The 18,185-nt window shown below is 37.4% G+C and overlaps 1 pseudogene; it reads right to left on the bottom strand.

Annotated features, from left to right (window-relative positions):
- Positions 1–2,863: 2,863 nt before the first annotated feature.
- Positions 2,864–17,944, bottom strand: LOC117907193 (annotated as a pseudogene).
- Positions 17,945–18,185: the final 241 nt, after the last annotated feature.

The following is an 18,185-nucleotide window of genomic DNA, read 5'->3' as shown; positions in this document are numbered from 1 at the left end:
AAAAAAAAAAAAAGTCGTCGCCATGAGTTGACAAAATCACCATCAACAGGATAACACTAAAGACTCTCTTGGGCCTTTAAACTCAGCTCCATTAAAAGGATTGGAAAAAAGACCTTTGGGCCAGTCCTTTGAAAGGGTCAAAAGGCATGGTCAGTCTTGATTAGCCCACCACAGCTCCCTCCAACCAAGCTTAAGAATTCTGCAATGGGTTGGCCCAATAAGGACTTTAGAAGACCTGAGGCCTATACGTAAGATATTGGACAATGAGGACTTTGATGATGTCTACGTATTATATGGTGGTATTGGCACCTAAGACCCTATACAGGCCCAACCAACTCATCAGTCCAGACTGTCGGATTGGTGGCCCACCTCTTGGATGGCCCATAGCTCAAGGTCGTGCTGATCCAATGATCCTAACCGTCTGTTGTAGACACCAGTGAGATCAACTGGGTTGTGAGCTCTTTTATAATAATATGCTTTTTCCTGAAATAAGGACCTTTGTAACAGTTTTTTCATTTTTTTTTTGTAGAAAATATTAAATATATCTTTCTTATTTGAAAGCTTTTTGGCTGGGCCAAGCGAAGGTTTTCTGGCTTAGCGAGAGTTGGTTTAAGCCCATGACAATCTGTGATCAACAGGCCTGAGCTCAGGTTGTGACAATGTTGGCAATCAGCTCGACTGCAGCCAGTGCCGAAAAAAGAAAGGCCTTTCTTGAGCTGATCATCAGGCTTTTGGTATTGAAAACTGGGCTCAGGTTTCATCCATTAAATTGACAGTATTGAAAACTGGGCTCAGGTTTCATCCATTAAATTGACAAGCTTGTAAGACAGGCCTTAACTAACTCACCAGTCTGTTTGTGCTGGACCAAGCCCACCTTAAAGTGGGACAGGCCAACCTGCTTGCAAGGGCTCCCATCACCCACAAGGAGACCCACTAAACTCACTGGCCTTGCTACTGTCTACTCTAGAAGAGACTGCCACCTTCATCATTGTGTGCGCTGCAAGAATTGGCTCTAGCCCCAATGCCTGCAAGTCTTCCCCAGCACGTTTCCCTTTATCCTACTCCACCCTCCCTGCCCCTCATGCACTTCCCACCCTTTCATTCCCAATCTCTAGATTCTAAAACTTCCCTCAAAGACCACCCTCATCAACCATGGCGAAAATTCCCACCATAGTTGGATGACGAAGACAACTTCTCTATCCACAACAAGCAACTGGCCCAGTGCCTTCCTCCCACTAGATTTGACAAGGATTCTAGTCCATTTCAAGTGACACTTCTCCATCGTCTCCTCATCCATTGTCCCAGAACCTCCACAAGCATCGCCAAGCCTCTTGAAAAACTTTCTTCCCTAAAGATGCACCCATAAACTAACACCCTCACCCATATTTCACCCACAAGCATCTTCTCTGGAGTAACCAACATCCAATTATAGTCTTCTACCCTCAAGCAAACTAGGCCTAAAATCCAAACCCTTTCGACTTCAGAAACAACTTCAAACTCAAATAAAATGAGAGGGCCCCCCAACAAAGACAGATGTAAATCACCTTTCAATCCTTAAGAATGCAAAGCCACGATTTCAATGAATCCAAACCGACATTCGGTTTGAAGAAACATCCCCCCCCCCCCCCCCCCCCCACGAGACATTTCTTGAGAGACACCAAATTGCTCAAAACCTCCTCTGTTTTGCTCTCAATCCAAACTGCCTCACCCACTCTCTATTGCATTAGTTCAACACCTCTACAAAGGAAGCGTTCTCTAAAGGGTTACCTCCTCCCTTTTCCTCCAAACACTAGACAGACTCCTTAAAAGCCTTCAAAAGCTAGCTTAGGGACAACTCCGATGCTCCTTAGTTTGGTGGCAAGGACATTCCAACCCCTTAAAAAAACTTTTCCTTATGGGAAAACTAAGGAAAACCTTTTCTCCCTCACATATGAAACTGTATAAAACAGGAATCTTCCAGCTTTGTTGCTGTGCAGCTCCTCCAGCTTGTAGCCCTTCCACCTTCATTCCACACCCTTCTAAAGGGCTCCCTAAATTTCCCTTTGTAGCAAGTTTCCACCCCCTCTAGTAACCAAGCAAGACCCTCTCCCAAATCTGATTCAGGATGAATATCCTCGACCCCTCTTCACAATCTTCCCAAACACCTTACCTTTACCGACTCCAGTGAAATTTCAAAGGATTTTGATTCCACTCCAACCAGCATTTTCCTCCAAAAGGAACCAAACCAACATTTTCCTCCATGATTCATTCCTCATTTTTCCTTTTTAAGGGGTCCAACACAAGGACTTCCTAGAAGATCACCCATCCTAGTACTCTAAAACGGGATTCAATGAGAAGCAAAATTGTCATCCTTAAGTCTTTTTTTAAGACCAAAAGCACGCACTTTAAAACCATTCAAACACACATACAAGGCTTTTATTGAACTCAAAAAAGAGCATTTGGCATCCAAGAAGCTAAAAGCCTGTTAGGGAGTGATTTTGGAAGGTGATAAAAGCACTTCATAATGCTTGATAGCGCTTTTTTTTAATAAAAATTAGGTGTCTGAAATTTTTTTAAAAATCACTTCTAAAAATCTAGAAAATCACTTGAAGTGATTTGTAAATAAACATTTGGCAGGTGATCCTTCCAAAAATCTTTTATTTTGTTATATAATCCATTATCAAAAACACTATCGAAGCACTTATTATAGTTTATATCCAAACACTAAGTGATTCTCTTTAAAAGTGTTTCTAATAAAAGCGTCAGTGACAAAAGCACTATAGATAAAAACAATTTAACCAAAATCACTCTCAAATGACCTCCAATTCAAACAAGCCATAAATAAGATTTTTAAACAGCACACAGAAACATGCACCATATGGGAGATTATATAACAATAATAGAAATAAAAGGCATATATCGACACAGAAAATATTAAATGAAACAGAAACTGTTAACACTAATCAGTTAGTTGATCTAGGAATACCATTGCTTCCCTTGCTGTAAGCCTGTCCTGATGATCATATCGAAGGAGCTTATCAAGAAAATCAATGGCCTGTATCACAAAGATAAGCACAAAAAATCGAAAATATATAATAAATAGTGACAGAACTGATAACTACCTCAGCCAAAACAGATAGTTTTTCTCTTTGGATGGGCAAAGAAAAGTTTACAAAAAACAAGACCATCCAAGAGAACAAACCAAGGTAGGTCTCAGCTAAAAATAGATCTCCTAAAGGTTTTTCATAGAACACAAAAATAATTACCTCCGGTGAAACAAATGCTGATTATCTGGATTAATAAATCTGGACCATGGTTTCCTACTGTGCCTGCAGAAGAATTAAATAAGAGCGTAAGTGTGTCATGGTCTGCCTTCTAACAGAAATGTAGAGATTTGTCTTTCCAAAATCATCACTTCTTAGCTTACATCACTTCATTCAGAGAAGCAACTTTAATCTTATAATGGATACAAGGTGGCTTCCCTGTGTTTTCAAAGAAGTAAAAGAATAAAATCATGATGCATGCTGGAAAACAGAAATAGTAACTCATGTTCAGATATACCTTCCAACAAGAGCATCAAGTTGTGGATCAAGCTCTAAACGATATTTGTTCAAATATGCATTTAGCTCATCTGTCCCAAGAACCTGAAGAGATTACATGTCATATAAGCATTTACTTTCAATTGTCAATAATGTGCAGATCTTAGTTCATGCAACCCCAGGACTATGCTAATGTGCCCAACAATTATATGCCTGCTCACATATGGCAAGAAACACTCATGCCGTCCAGCCTGCTAGCTTGTTAGGGCAACAAGGAATTCTGCAAAGCTGCGTTTGCGGTCAACCATGTTAAGCAGTAAATCACCATGGAACCAACAAAGCAAAGTCGCCACTACTCATTAGCATGGTGTTTGATGTGGAAAAGTTCACCACAAAAGGTTGCGTTCAAATTTTTCTTCTAATAAGAAATTAATTTGTTCAAGGGAAAGACAAAAGGAGACATGAGGAGGACATCTCACTAAGCAAAAAACAGAGTACAAACAAGCTAAAAAGTGTACTTCGAATATTTCAGATTCAAAGGATTCATGTCTTATATTGAACCACCTATGACAGGTGGTTTTCTCAGTTCTCTTCTCCAGTTAGATATCTAACAATCATGTCTCAACATTCTAATAAGGTTTGTCTGCGGGTTATGTGTTTGTTTATCAAACTTTTGTGTTCAAATCTGTGTTTTTTTGAGGTTGGCATGGGTAATAATCCAAAAGTTTTTGAAGTAATGCCTTAGCCTTGGGTGGCATCAACTAGGTTAAAAATGAACTTCGCCAACTAACAGTGTCAAGGGCAGCCTTACTAGGGTTTAAGCACGAAAGGAAGCAGCTAGCAAATTAAGCTCTGATTCTACAACTCACAGGATGAAATGCAACTGTATATGAGCCTTGGCACAGGCCTTAGTGCTTTTATAAACCATGTTGGTCGCACATGTGGCTGCAATTAGACCAAAGGCTGCAGGATGGATGCAACTTGGGCCGGTTGTGTTGAGTTGGTGACCAACCCAAGCCCAACCAAAATTAAAAAAACATTCAATCCAAACTCAATCCAACCTGACCTCAAAATTGAAGTTTTCAACCCAAGCCTAACCTAACCTAAACTTTTCCAAACTCAAGGTTGAGCTCGAGGTAGTTGGGTTAGACTTGGGTTGATTAGGTTGTATGGTTCAAAAATGGGTTGGCAAAGTTAGTTTGGGTTGAATCCATCCACGATACTTTTTTAAAACTTTTTTTTGTAAATTTATATCAAAATTTAAATAGTAAATGGGACAACAATTCAAGATAATAACAAAAAAAAAAAAAAAACAAAAATTACTTTATATATGTTTCTAGAAAAATGAAATAGTATATGATATAATTATAAATTTTGATTTTTTAATTAAAAATATTTTTAAAAATAAAATGAATATTATCATATAAAATGATACAAATTATAAATATTAAAAAAAAGTTAAATCAAGCTCAAATTGTTCAAATCTTGGCCCAAGTCCAACCTAAATTATGTTCAAATTAAAAAAACTTAACCCAAGATCAACTCAAGTATTAAAAACGATCTTTTTTTTCAAGCAAGCAATGATAAGATATATTTTTATATAAAGAGCTATATACCAAAGTACATAGATTGGGTCGGGCCAACCTATCCAAGTTACACCTCTATTTGGTAACAATCTTACTAGGTTACATGTTTACGTGTTTTTATCAATTGAGTACACTCAACCATGGCATTGCTTACTGGATTAAAGAAAAAACAGGACCACCAGGAGATAACATAATTTAGCTAAACACACGATTGTCATTACCTTGGCAATTTTTACAAGCTGGTCATGATTATCATGACCATAAAAGAATGGCTCCTTGCGAAAAATCTGTTGGGCAAAAAACCTCCATTGAGTAGTTGAAAGTTACATTTATTGATAAGACAAACTGCATTTCAAGTAATATGTAAAAGAAAAATTAACACCAACTGCCACTGTAACTGTTACCATTCCCGCAAACATACAACCTAGGCTCCACATATCCAAAGAATAGTCATAGTCTTGCAAATCAACAAGAAGTTCAGGCCCCTTAAAGTATCTGGATTACAGGAAACATGCAAATATTAACATCCTAGAAAATTGCCTATACAGCAAGCAAGATATTTATACAAACAAATCAACAGTCTATGCTATAGAAAATTCTTCAACCCCTCATTTGTCACCTGACACCATTAATGTTCAATTTCAGCATATAACTAGGTTACAATCTTTGTGAAAGAAATGAAGTGGATCAACATAACATCAGCAATTCAACCATATAGTTGAATTTTTTAGTTGCTCTTCCACTAAAAATAGGTTAAATTCTCAGTTGAATTGTTGACTAAGTTCTAGGAATCCTCTACCCAACAGATCAACAAAATAAAACAAGAAATATACAGCAATACAATCTCAGAAATCAAGGAATCATACAACTATACAATTCCAAAAATCAGGGAATTAATTCTCTGGCATTTTCAGTCAAATCACGGAAATTAGGGAGTTAATTCCTTAGTATCTTCAATTAGATTAATCAACACTTTCTTACCACTTTCTTACCATTACCTAAAGCTACTCCTTCTTTGTTCACCAAAAATTTGATAAACTTCCCGTCTACCATTAGCCACCCTGTGGAAATACTTTGAGTTGCAATCCCCTTTCTTTACCCATCTAACTCAAGCTTTTGTGCCTCTAAGCACCTCTTCCCTTAACACCAGTTCCTTTAGCTCCCCTTTCCTAAGGGCCTTGAAAGCTAAAATTTTAGGAGTCAAATTCACTTCCTGCTCACAAGGGATATTAATTAGATTACAATCTTCTATAAATCCATTGAAGCTTCCCATAGTTGAAGTCAAACAATTATTGCATTCATGGGGAATAGGACCATATCAAAATTCCCCAAAAGTAACAAGGCTCTGTGCAAAACCCTCTAATGAGGCCTAATTCCTTCAAGATAAATAAATAAATAAATATATAAAATAAAAGTAAAAATAAAAATCTCCTTTCAGCCACCAGAACAACCCAATAAATGCCTGAAAACACCAAACAAATCATCCTCACAATTTGTGAACTTGCATGGCAAAGAGAAAGCTCCTACTTCCATATCCAACAACTCCATTGTTCGACTATCCCAAAAAATCACCTCCTTGCATCAATAGATGAACCAAAACTTCTTATAATCTCAATGGACAAAACAAAAATTCCAAAACCTTTCTTTTTCCCCAATCATTCAACCCTTTAACATTCCAAGAGATAATTCTTTGCTTCATTAATCTATCTTCTTAGGAGACTGACCAAAAACTTCTCCTTTCTTTACTAGGACTAACTCCTTGCCACCACCATAATTAATTAACCAAGGTCATTTGCAAAGTTTGGGTTTCTTACACAAATTAGTCTCCTTCCCTCCCCCATTAGATGCATAGCAAACTTTCCTACCCTCAACCCCCTCAACTTTAGAAAGCAAATCTGCAATCTCCTCTTTGTTGGCCTCTACCATAAGAGGGTATATTACACTCATAGCTATTAAAAACTTAAGATACACAATACAATACATTTTTAATGGAAATCAATACATATTGCAATTTGCATCTTATTTTAAGCATATCTTTTGGTAAATGATAAATGATACAACAATACATACACATTCAAATATTTTTCATAATTATTAATTAAAATCAAATTCATTTTTATTTTTCTCGAAATTATTATATTCATTGTTTATAATGTAAAGTAGGTTAGACATTAATCATAAAAGGGAGAGAGGGTTAAATACCTCTACATGAAAAAATTATATTCTTGTTGTCAAAGACAATGTTGGAAATTAATTAAATTTATTCTAACAAAAAATATTAGGGAATTTTTATTTGAATGATTTGAATGTTAATATTGAAAAATGGTAACTGATGAATAAACCTTTGTTCATAATATATTAGTTTTTTTGAGATTTTATTTTCCATGGGGAAAGAAGGATAACAAATATGAATTTTGGAGATGACATGGAAAGACATACATATCCACAACAAATGTAAGTATATATGTCTAGCTAGAATTTGAAACTAAAAATTCAAAATGTTCATTTTTTGGATTTTACGATAAACCTATAACTTAAATTCACATTTTTGTTAAATTGAATTTTTAAAATTTTAATATTCGATTTTTTTCATATGGTATGACATAATTTATTTTTTTAAATCCTACTTATCTTTCATGAAATTGATTATATATTACTTTATACTTCATGCTTTCAATATGTGTGTATACACATATTTTTCAACCATATAAAAAAATTACAATAGGATACACAATATGAAAAAATGGAAAAACAAAAAAAATAAGTTTTACAAATTAACTATGATTATATCCATAGAGAAAACAAGAAAAGAAAGCAGTTCATACTTTTATTAATTTCTAGAAGCTTGTAAAGATAAAGTATTCCTAATACAAGCAAGTTTTTCATCCCAAGGGAGTATTCTACTAAACTTGGAGATTTTTTTTATTCTTTTCTCTTTTGTTGACAGTCAAATTAATAATATATATTAAAAGTGCCTAAAAAAAGGACGTACCAAAGTACATATCAAGTATAAAAGAAATGTCATTGGGCATGCAAAAAGGAAGATAGAAAACTATTAATGATTAGAATTGAAAGGATAATCCCCGCCCTCTTTATTTTACACTAAACCGGGAGATCATCCTTTCATTTTTTTATTTTTTATTTTTTTGATAGGCAAAGAAAAGTCATATAAAATGTAAAGAGGAGACACCAAAAATAGTGCCCTCAGAGTATACCAAAAGTATGCAAAAGAAGCCTAAAAGCTCAAACCAACAAGGGAACATAGTTTTAAAAGGCTCAAGGCGCACTGAGGCGCAAAGTAGTCCTGGAGCTTGAGGCGTGGGCTTTAGTGAAGTAAGGCACACCCTAATTTACATATATATTTTTATACAATATAATCAAATTTAATAATCATTTATTCGTCCTAAACACATAAATCATCAAATATCATCTAAAACTTCAATTTAATCAACAAAAAACATAAAAATAAAGAACTCCAAACATAAAAACAAATCCAAATCCATTGCACGGCTGTTTTTCCTATATTTTTCTCCTATTTTTCCTTTTCTTCTTCTTCTTCACTTCTCCACTGCATGGTTGAGGCTAAGGCACGATTGGGAGTGGTGTCAGGTTCAAAAAGACCAGAAAAGGGGGCTGGAAGGGAAAACAGGGCCAAAACGGCGTCATTTTTTTTAAAGGAACAGGCTCCAAAACGACGTCGTTTTTGCCTGTTCCTTTTAAAATAAAAAGGGCCAAAACAACATCGTTTTGGACCCAAAAAATTAAAAAAATAAATAGGGCTTCTCAGCCCCAACCCGACGGCGACTGAAGAAAAGAAGGAGAAAGAGAAGGAGAAGGCATACCTGGCCGGAGGCGAGTCAAGTGACCGCATCGCGCCTTGCCAGAGGTGAACGCCTAAGCAGCGCCGTCGTGAAGGGGCGTCGCCTACCTTCAGGCAAGGCGCCGGAGGATGGCTTCGCGCCACCCCGAGTCTAGGCGTGCCTTTCACAACTATGGGAGGGAAAGAAACAAAAAACATCACCTGCCCTCACTTACAACCTAGCCAATCAATGAAACCTACAAGAGAAATAGGGCACATATCTACAGACACCCTAGACCAAGACCACAGGTTATATACAAAAGAATTTTTCAATCTTTGGATCGATAACTCCTCATTGTCAAACACTATCAAATTCCTTTTCTTCCACATTGTCCAAAATATGCATAAAAGGGCCGCTTGCCAAGCCTTTTTACGACCTTTATCCACAAACAACCCATGCCACCCAAGAAGAGTTTCCTTCACTGAACAAGAGAGAATCCAAGACACACCAAAGAGGGAGAAAAGAAAATTCCAAAGAACCCAAGTCTTTGCACAGTGAAAAAGAAGATGATCAACCGTCTCTACTTCAGAGAAACAAAAGAAATACCTATTTTCCAAAAAGTACCCCCTCCTTTGAAGTTGGTCCAATTCAATTCCAATCATTAACTTGATCCCATGCTCCATTCCAAATTGGTAAGTTTCACGCATAGCAAGGAGATAAACGACCAGGCTAAAAACTACAATTGCCAAGGAATCTGCTAAATGGATCCTAGAACATCCATTTCAAGCAGCCTTCCTAGCCAAGAAAGAAGCAACTACTTATGATGCAGAATCAATGTCTTTCCAGCACGTTTAGAAATTTCTACGCTTATAAATTGTGGTAAATGCATTAAGAATGACTGAAAAAAGAAGAAATACACCTCAAACAATCACATCAAGACTCCAAGGTAATCACACCTAAAAATAAGAAAACCATGGTCTCAAAAACTAATTAAATGTTGAAAAATCTCTCAAAATTTAAGAACAATTCTAAAGACTATTAAGTTTATATGACTCAAAACTCTCTTTTCTAATAGGAGTATGACTCCCTCCACTAATGGAAATAGGAAAAAGAGGGGTGGGGGTGGGGGTGGGGTTTGTGGTGAAGGGAATTAACAAAGGACAAAAAAATAAACTACTAACCCAATGCAAGTAAAACAAGGACTCTAATAGGACCATGGGCTGTTAGTCTAAGCCCACTTTATGAAAATTACTAAACTATCCTTTTTTTCTTTTTTCTTTTTTGATAGATAAAAGATATTGTATTAAAAAGAAAAGTATACACGATGTATACAAGAAACCAAAAACAAAAAGGCACAGACACACGAAAAACATCTGCACCCTACGGAGCTCCTAACCAATCTACAAAATCTAGCGTTGAAAATTATTAAACCATCCTTGTCTTAAAAAATATATACTAAAAAGCCTATCAAAGAATATAACATATACTAAGAATCAACTTGAGCTAAATTAACTACTTAAGGTCATACAAGGAGCTTAAATACTTGGTTTCTCTGGAATTAAGCCTTGGTCAACTTTTCCTCCTCTCTTAAGGTCTGAAAGTATACTTATAACAATGTTCCCATCAACTATGGAGATATTTCTAAGAAACCACTCATCAGCTACTCTCTTAAGGTCTGAAAGTATACTTATAACAATGTTCCCATCAACTTTTTTTTTTTTTTTTTGATAGACAAAGAGAACCATTAGATTAAAAGACGCCAGAAAACAGGGGGCGCTCCCTAAGTACACAGGTTGTATACAAAGAAGGCCCAAAACAAGGCAACAAGAGAAAAATAAAGTCTAATAAGGATTAGCTAAACAACAACCCTATCACTCAACAAAATCCGAAAAGAGAGATAGTCCAAGTCCAAGTCCACAAATTGTTGAGACCATTCAAGCAGGGACCGAAGAAAAAGTTTCCTCAAGCTCGTATTTGTCATCTCTTCCTCTAGGAAGGTTCTTCGATTTCGCTCTCCCCAGATACACCAAAACAGACGAATAGGCGCCATTTTCCAAACTACACTCCTTTTCTTCCCCATGCCTTTCATTTTCCACTCAAGAAGCAAATTTCTCACCGAATCCGGGAGCACCCACACCACCCCAAACGAAGAAAACAATAAGTTCCAAAGATCCCTTGTCTTACCACAATGAATTAGGATGTGGTTCGCCGTTTCCTCATTTTCTTTGCACAGGTTGCATCTATTAGTCATAGACCAACCCCTCCTCATTAGCATATCTATAGTGGAAATTTTACCCCAAACTGCTTCCCAAGCAAAAAAACGAGTTCTTAAAGGGGCATACGAACCCCAAACCTCCTTTTCTGGAAATAAAGGGCTATTGTCTTCCTTCAAAGACCTATAATAAGAATTTACCTTAAACGTTCCTTTTCTCTCAATTTTCCAAACCAGAAAATCCTCCCCTTCTTGCACCCTTACTGCAGAAATGTAACCCAAAAAGCGGTTCACCTCCTCTAACTCCCAATCTTGAAAGGGTCTTCTAAAGTGCACCTCCCAACCCCCACCTCCACCTTCTTGCCTTCCCCACAGATCAGCCACTATTGCAGAATTATTAGTTGCAATTCTAAACAGCAAAGGGAAGAGATCCTTTAGCTTAGAATCTCCTATCCACATGTCCCACCAGAATCTGGTTCGTCTCCCATTTCCAATATGAATCCTAGTTCTGAGAAAGAAATCCTCCCAACCCTTCCTAATGTCTTTCCAAAGGCCCATCCCATAAGACTCTCTCACTTCTCTAGTGTTCCACCCACCCTGTACCTCCCCAAATTTACCAACAATGACTCTTCTCCAAAAACTCTCCCTTTCTATAGGAAATCTCCATAGCCATTTTCCGAGCAAAGCATGATTGAAATCCTTCAAGTGCCTTAACCCCAACCCTCCATGCCTCTTATCTTTACAAATAACCTCCCACCTCACCAAATGGATCTTCCCTTCTTTCCTCCATATCTCCCCACAAGAACTCTCTTTGAATTTTTTCCAATCTGAGTCTCACTTTCCTTGGGATAACAAAAAGAGACATGAAGTAGATAGGGAGATTTGAGAGTGTGCTCTTTATGAGGGTAAGACGACCTCCCTTAGAGAGGTATTGTTTTTTCCACATAGCCAACTTTCTCTTGAATCTTTCTTCTACCCCATCCCAAACTCTACACGACTTGTGGGATGCTCCAAGAGGTAGGCCTAGATAATTTGTAGGGAGATTCCCCACTTTACACCCGAAAACTGCAGCAGCTCTATCCACCTCTTCCACTCCCCCAATTGGAATAATTTCGCTTTTCTGCAAATTAATTTTTAGACCTGAAACTACTTCAAAGCAGATAACAACCCACTTCCAAAAAATCAGCTGATCCCTATCATCCTCACAAAAAAGGAGAGTATCATCAGCAAACAATAGGTGGGAGACTGACACCCCTTCTCCCCGTCTTCCCGAAGCCTTGAAGCCCCTAATAAAACCATTCTCTTCAGCTCTTGAAATTAATCTACTGAGCGCTTCCATGATCAGCACAAACAAATAAGGTGAGAGTGGATCACCTTGCCTTAGGCCCCTAAACGTTGAGAAGAAATCTGTGGGAGTACCATTTACTAACACTGCCATTCTCACAGTCGATATGCAACAAAAAATCCATTTACGCCATTTTGGACCAAAACCCATCTTCTCCAAGACTGACATGAGGAACCTCCAGTTTACGTGGTCATAAGCCTTCTCAATGTCCAATTTGCACACTAAGCCTGTCCCAACACTTCTCTTCCTTGAGTCTATCGCCTCATTAGCCACCAAAACAGCGTCCAAAATCTGCCTCCCTTCTACGAAAGCATTCTGACTATTCGAAACCAATTTTCCCATTACTCCTTTCAATCTATTTGCTAGAACTTTAGCAATAATTTTATAAAGACTCCCCACTAGACTGATTGGTCTATAATCCTGCACATCACTAGCCCCCTCTTTCTTCGGGATCGGCACTAAGAAGGTTGCATTATGGCTTCGAAAGATCACATTCTACGAGTGGAGCTCCTCAAAGACCTGCATCACTTCCCCCCCAACAATAGGCCAGCAGGTCTTCCAGAAAGCCAGCGTAAAGCCATCCGGCCCTGGCGCCTTGTCTCCCCCCAGATCAGATAGAGCTCTGAGCACCTCCTCGATCGAGAATTGCCTCTCCAAAATATCATTATCCAAGGAATCAAGAGTATTAAATAGACCAGACTCCACTTCTGGTCTTCTCACTATGGGGTCCTCAAACATAGACTTAAAGTAAGACCCAATCCCTTCTTTAAGCTCCTCCTCTTTACTCAGCCTAATACCCCTAACTGTTAGGCTACTGATAAAGTTTCCCCTTCTCCTAGCATTAGCCATCCGATGGAAAAACTTAGTGTTGCTATCTCCCTCCTTCAGCCAAAGGGCCCTTGACTTCTGCCTCCAAGAGATTTCTTCGAGGATGGCACAATGATTAAATTCATCTCTGGCTGCCCCTTGACTCCTCCTATCTTCCTCAGAGAGAGAGCCAAGACTTTCTAAATTGTCCCAATATTTTAACTTCTCCCAGGCTGCATTTTTCTTAACTGAAACATCACCAAGGGATTCTTTATTCCACAATTTCAAGTCGTGTTTCAAAGCCTGAAACTTCTTCGCTATCACAAAGCTTGGACTCCCCCTAAAAATGTAAGACTGCCACCATTCTTTAACCTTATCCATAAATCCTTCCACCCTTAGCCACATGTTCTCAAACCTAAACGGGCTTTTACCTTTTCTCACCCCACCACAGTCCAACAGAATTGGACAATGGTCAAAAACAGGTCTAGTCAGAAGACATTGCATTGCCCCGTTCACTCGATCCTCCCAGTCTCCTGAGAACAGAAAACGATCTAACCGAGCCTTAAGGGCCCCTCCTTCCCCTCCTATCCAAGTGAAAGCTCCACCCCCCAGAGGTGGGTCAACTAGTTCAAACTCTTTGATAAAGCTTGAAAACTCTCTCATCGCAGTTGACATCTGCCTTCCATTGCTCGTTTCAGTTGGGAACCGCACTACATTAAAATCCCCTGCTATGCACCAGGGATCATTCCACAGCCCCTTGATTGCGGCTAACTCCTCCCACAACTCCCTCCTCTCCCTTCCTTTGCTCGGACCATATAACCCAGAGAAAACCCACAAAGCCCTCTTCACAATTTCTAAAACGACGAGATAGAAAAAGACCCCACTTCAACCTCCAACCCTTCCAAAACTCTTTTATCCCACATTACAAGCACCCCACCTGCAGCACCCCTAGCATCTAAAGACACCCAACCTAAATTCCTCCCAATTCCCACACTCTTGACAACCCTATCAGACATTTCCTTCATCTTTGTCTCTTGAAGACAAACCAGATCTGGCTTGTGTTTTCTCACCATCGACTTGATGACCATCCTTTTATCTGGGTCATGCATGCCTCTAACATTCCAGGACAGTACTCTAAGCTTCATAAGGAACCACAGTCATTTGCCTTCCCAACTCTCCTTCCTCTGTCTCTCTTCCAGCCACTCCATCATAGTTAATGGTGCTGACGAGCTTCTTCAACTCTCTTTCCCATCAACTATGGAGATATTTCTAAGAAACCACTCATCAGCTACTCTCTTAAGGTCTGAAAGTATACTTATAACAATGTTCCCATCAACTATGGAGATATTTCTAGGAAACCACTCATCAGCTATGCAACCTTTTTCTTCTTCCTTTTTTTTTTTTTTTGTGTGTTGTTCACAGTTATGGTTGGTTCTCTTTCTTCTTAACACTAGTGGCCTTTCTTTTATTTTGCATCTGGAGGAAATTTATTCCTGTTTGTTTCATCCTTCTGATCTTACAATGGAAGTGTGGTTTCTTATAATAAAAAAATCCAATGGAAGTGTGATTTCCTATCATAAAAAATTTAACAAGAAATACTCAAGGTATGAGCAATGGGTAGAAAAACAATATGGTACTTGTCCCTTTAACTTAAAAATAAAATAGAATAAAATAAAACATTTTTAAAAAAGAAGACCTTAAGTGTGAGGATATAATAGGAAACTAAACACCATGTGAATTGATTAAGGATTCTAGGAATTTATAAAGACTCACCTTGAAGCAACTCGAACATTGTATTCCTTCCCTGGATGATAGAATTCAGCAAGACCCCAATCTATCAAGCGAAGTTTGCGAAGCTCATGATCAATCATAACATTGTGAGGTTTGACATCTCTATGCATTATACCTTGTGAATGGCAGTAATCTAATGCCTGATATTCAAATAAATCAGATAAGTTTAAAAAGTAGTCTATCAGAGGACTGCTGAGTTCAAGGCAGGAACCAACAGTTTGTTGCCAATTTAAAGAATTATATTATCAACTACTGAAATGAAGAAGCAAAATTAGTGATGCCATATCTATCAAAATAATAGGTCAGTATATTTGCAATTTCCAAATTGGTTTTGAAGGAAAAGATAATAATTAGAGTGTAACAATTTTTAATCACATGAGAGCACCAAGACAGGTGTTCCAACTTCAAATCTCAGTATGGCACGAACAATCTTTGTTCCCAATTAAAAATCCATGGATAATTTCATTCTGATCGAGAAGTAATGCATCCTCATAACAGGAAGAAAGGAAAAGAATGCTTTCTTGCCCTCAAGATTGGTATGCTGGTACCTAATTGGTGATTAAAGAAATACTAATATAAAAATATAATCACCCAAAGAAAGAGAACTAGAATGGGCTGAGTACAAGCAAGTAATAAAATTGCACACATTCTAGCATATAAAATTACTCCACCAATAAAATTGCATTCATTCAAGCATATTAAATTAATCCATCAAAGCTGCCCTTTGGTATATCTTGAATCTACCCTCTCATGGTTGGTATCCAGTTTCAAGAGTGTGATATGATCATGTGAACCATCCAAATAAGAATGCAAACAATGGATTTACACACACCTAGTTAACTATTTTGGCCGAATGAAGAAATATTCTGAGGGTCAATTGGCCCTTGTTAAAAAACAGAAAATAAGCAGTTTCAAAAGTATTGACTACATCAGATTGGAAGAGGGAAAAACCTTGAGAAGCTCATATATGTAATAGCGTATGTCATAATCTGTCAATGTAGGGTACAAAACTTTAAAATCTGTACTGTTCACATATTCAAAAATCAAGCTAGGAGTTTTGGAATGCTGATCTCTGACAATATCAAGCAGCTTCACAATATTTGGGCCTCCACAAAGGTTCTGAAGTATTTTTATCTCCCTCTTTATCTGCAAAACAGAAGTAAATATGTTGCACTGATATCTGAAAGTCAATGGAATATGCCAGTAATAAGAATTCCCATAGAAACCTTGGAAAATTTACCACAAAAAGGATTTTCAAGTATGCAAATGATTTGAAAGAAGATTTTGGAAACAAAAAAAAAAAAAGAGCAAAAAAATTTGCTTCCTATAATAGGAGAATTTTCCAAAATATTCACACGTGCAGGAAGCTGATTCATCAACAATCAATATATGAAGCTTGCAGGAATGAACTGCTTTCAACTTTTTTTATAAGCAACCTAAAAAAAGGGCACAAACAATATTGTAACATAACTATAGAATCAATAAAATCAAGCCTTACTAAAAGAAATACTCTGTCAATTATGTTGTATGGTTGCTTTCAAGGTCAGCTTAAGAGACTCAGTGACTAATGAACAACTTTTGTTCAAAAAAATAATACTAATAATCAACAAATGGGTAAACTGTAAATATACAGCTAAAAAAAAATCTAACTGTGAAGATTTTGCACTTCCTTTTGAGGGAGAATTAGGAAAGGTAAGTTCATAAAATCTTCTCAAGGAGATGGAGATGTTAAGAGAATTCTACTATCCTAGAATATGAATATAAAGAAACACTACATTCCACTCTTCGTCCAACAACAGAAACCATAGGCAAAACACATTGATTTGGCAATGTAAAAAGAAAAGCAAAGATGCATAGCACATGGCTCACCCATCCCAGCACACTGATTTAGTTTTAAACGTTCATGAATGAGTAGATAAGGTCAAAATGAGTGAACATATACACATGTAAATATATATCCCACTTAGGCCTATACAAACTACTCTTAAACCAAGAGGAGACAAGTATAATACCTTCTTTTTTTTTACAGGTTTAAGAATCTTGACTACGCATCTTTCATTGTTTGTCACATTTATACCTTCAAAAACCTCACTGTATTTTCCCCTTCCAACTTTTCGAACAACCTCATAGTCATCTTGATCCCTGGATATAAAAAAGAAAAATACAAATAAGGTTAAGAACAAGACTGATACCAAAGAATATCATTCACTGCGCATGATGACCATGTCTCAAAAAAACTTCTTGAGAGGTCAGAAAGATACCTCACCGTATATACTACAACTTAACTGCAACAGATGTTTGCTCTTCCATCTGTTTTTGTTTTTTTTTTTTTTTGTTTTTCTTTTTTCTTTTCTATTAATATCTTGCTCAGTGTTTTACTACGCATCTTACAAAGACCTCAGCACATGCAAGACAGGCATAGAAAAAAAACAAGACTAGAGGACTTTTGATGAATAATGTTTCCACCGCAACCTAGGGTTAATTGTTGCGGACATAAACCCTAAATCAAAACCTAGAACATTAACCCAGAAATAACGATTCTTCAAAAAAATAAATAAATAAATAATCCTTGAATAATCCCTAGATCGCGATTAACAGGGACATGGAAACATGTTGACTATAACACAGGATCAATAGTGGAAAAAGGGGTGGGGAAGGAAAGAAGAAATTAGGGTTTATGAGTAGTGATTACCCCCATTGTACGGTGAGAGACTCGTAGTCCCAGTAATCTCTGGGGCGGTGAATGTTGACGTCTGCGTAGACTCGAGCACTGGACATGATCCGGGAGCTTTAAAATCAAACAAGAACCATCAGGTATGAAGTTGGCTATTTATATCTCTGCAACACTCTCGTTGAAGCTGCTCTCTTCCATGATTCCAAAGCCCTTTTTCTATTTATTTATTCCGTGATTTAACGTTTTATACTTTTATACCATTCTCGGCGTGTTGGTCATGATTTAAGACTTAATGCTATTTATGACACGTCGATTAACAGATTGTCAAACTATCAGCTCCAATGTGAAATTCTAAAGTTGGACTGCGTTGGTCTACAGACTTTTGACTTTTTCAAATCCCCTCAGTATTTTGAAAAACGTTATATTTCGCAAAAAAAAAAACAGCCTTCCAA

This window comes from Vitis riparia, chromosome 18 (assembly GCF_004353265.1).
Source record: "Vitis riparia cultivar Riparia Gloire de Montpellier isolate 1030 chromosome 18, EGFV_Vit.rip_1.0, whole genome shotgun sequence".
Taxonomy (NCBI): Eukaryota; Viridiplantae; Streptophyta; class Magnoliopsida; order Vitales; family Vitaceae; genus Vitis; species Vitis riparia.
This window is presented reverse-complemented; position numbering and strand designations above follow the sequence as displayed.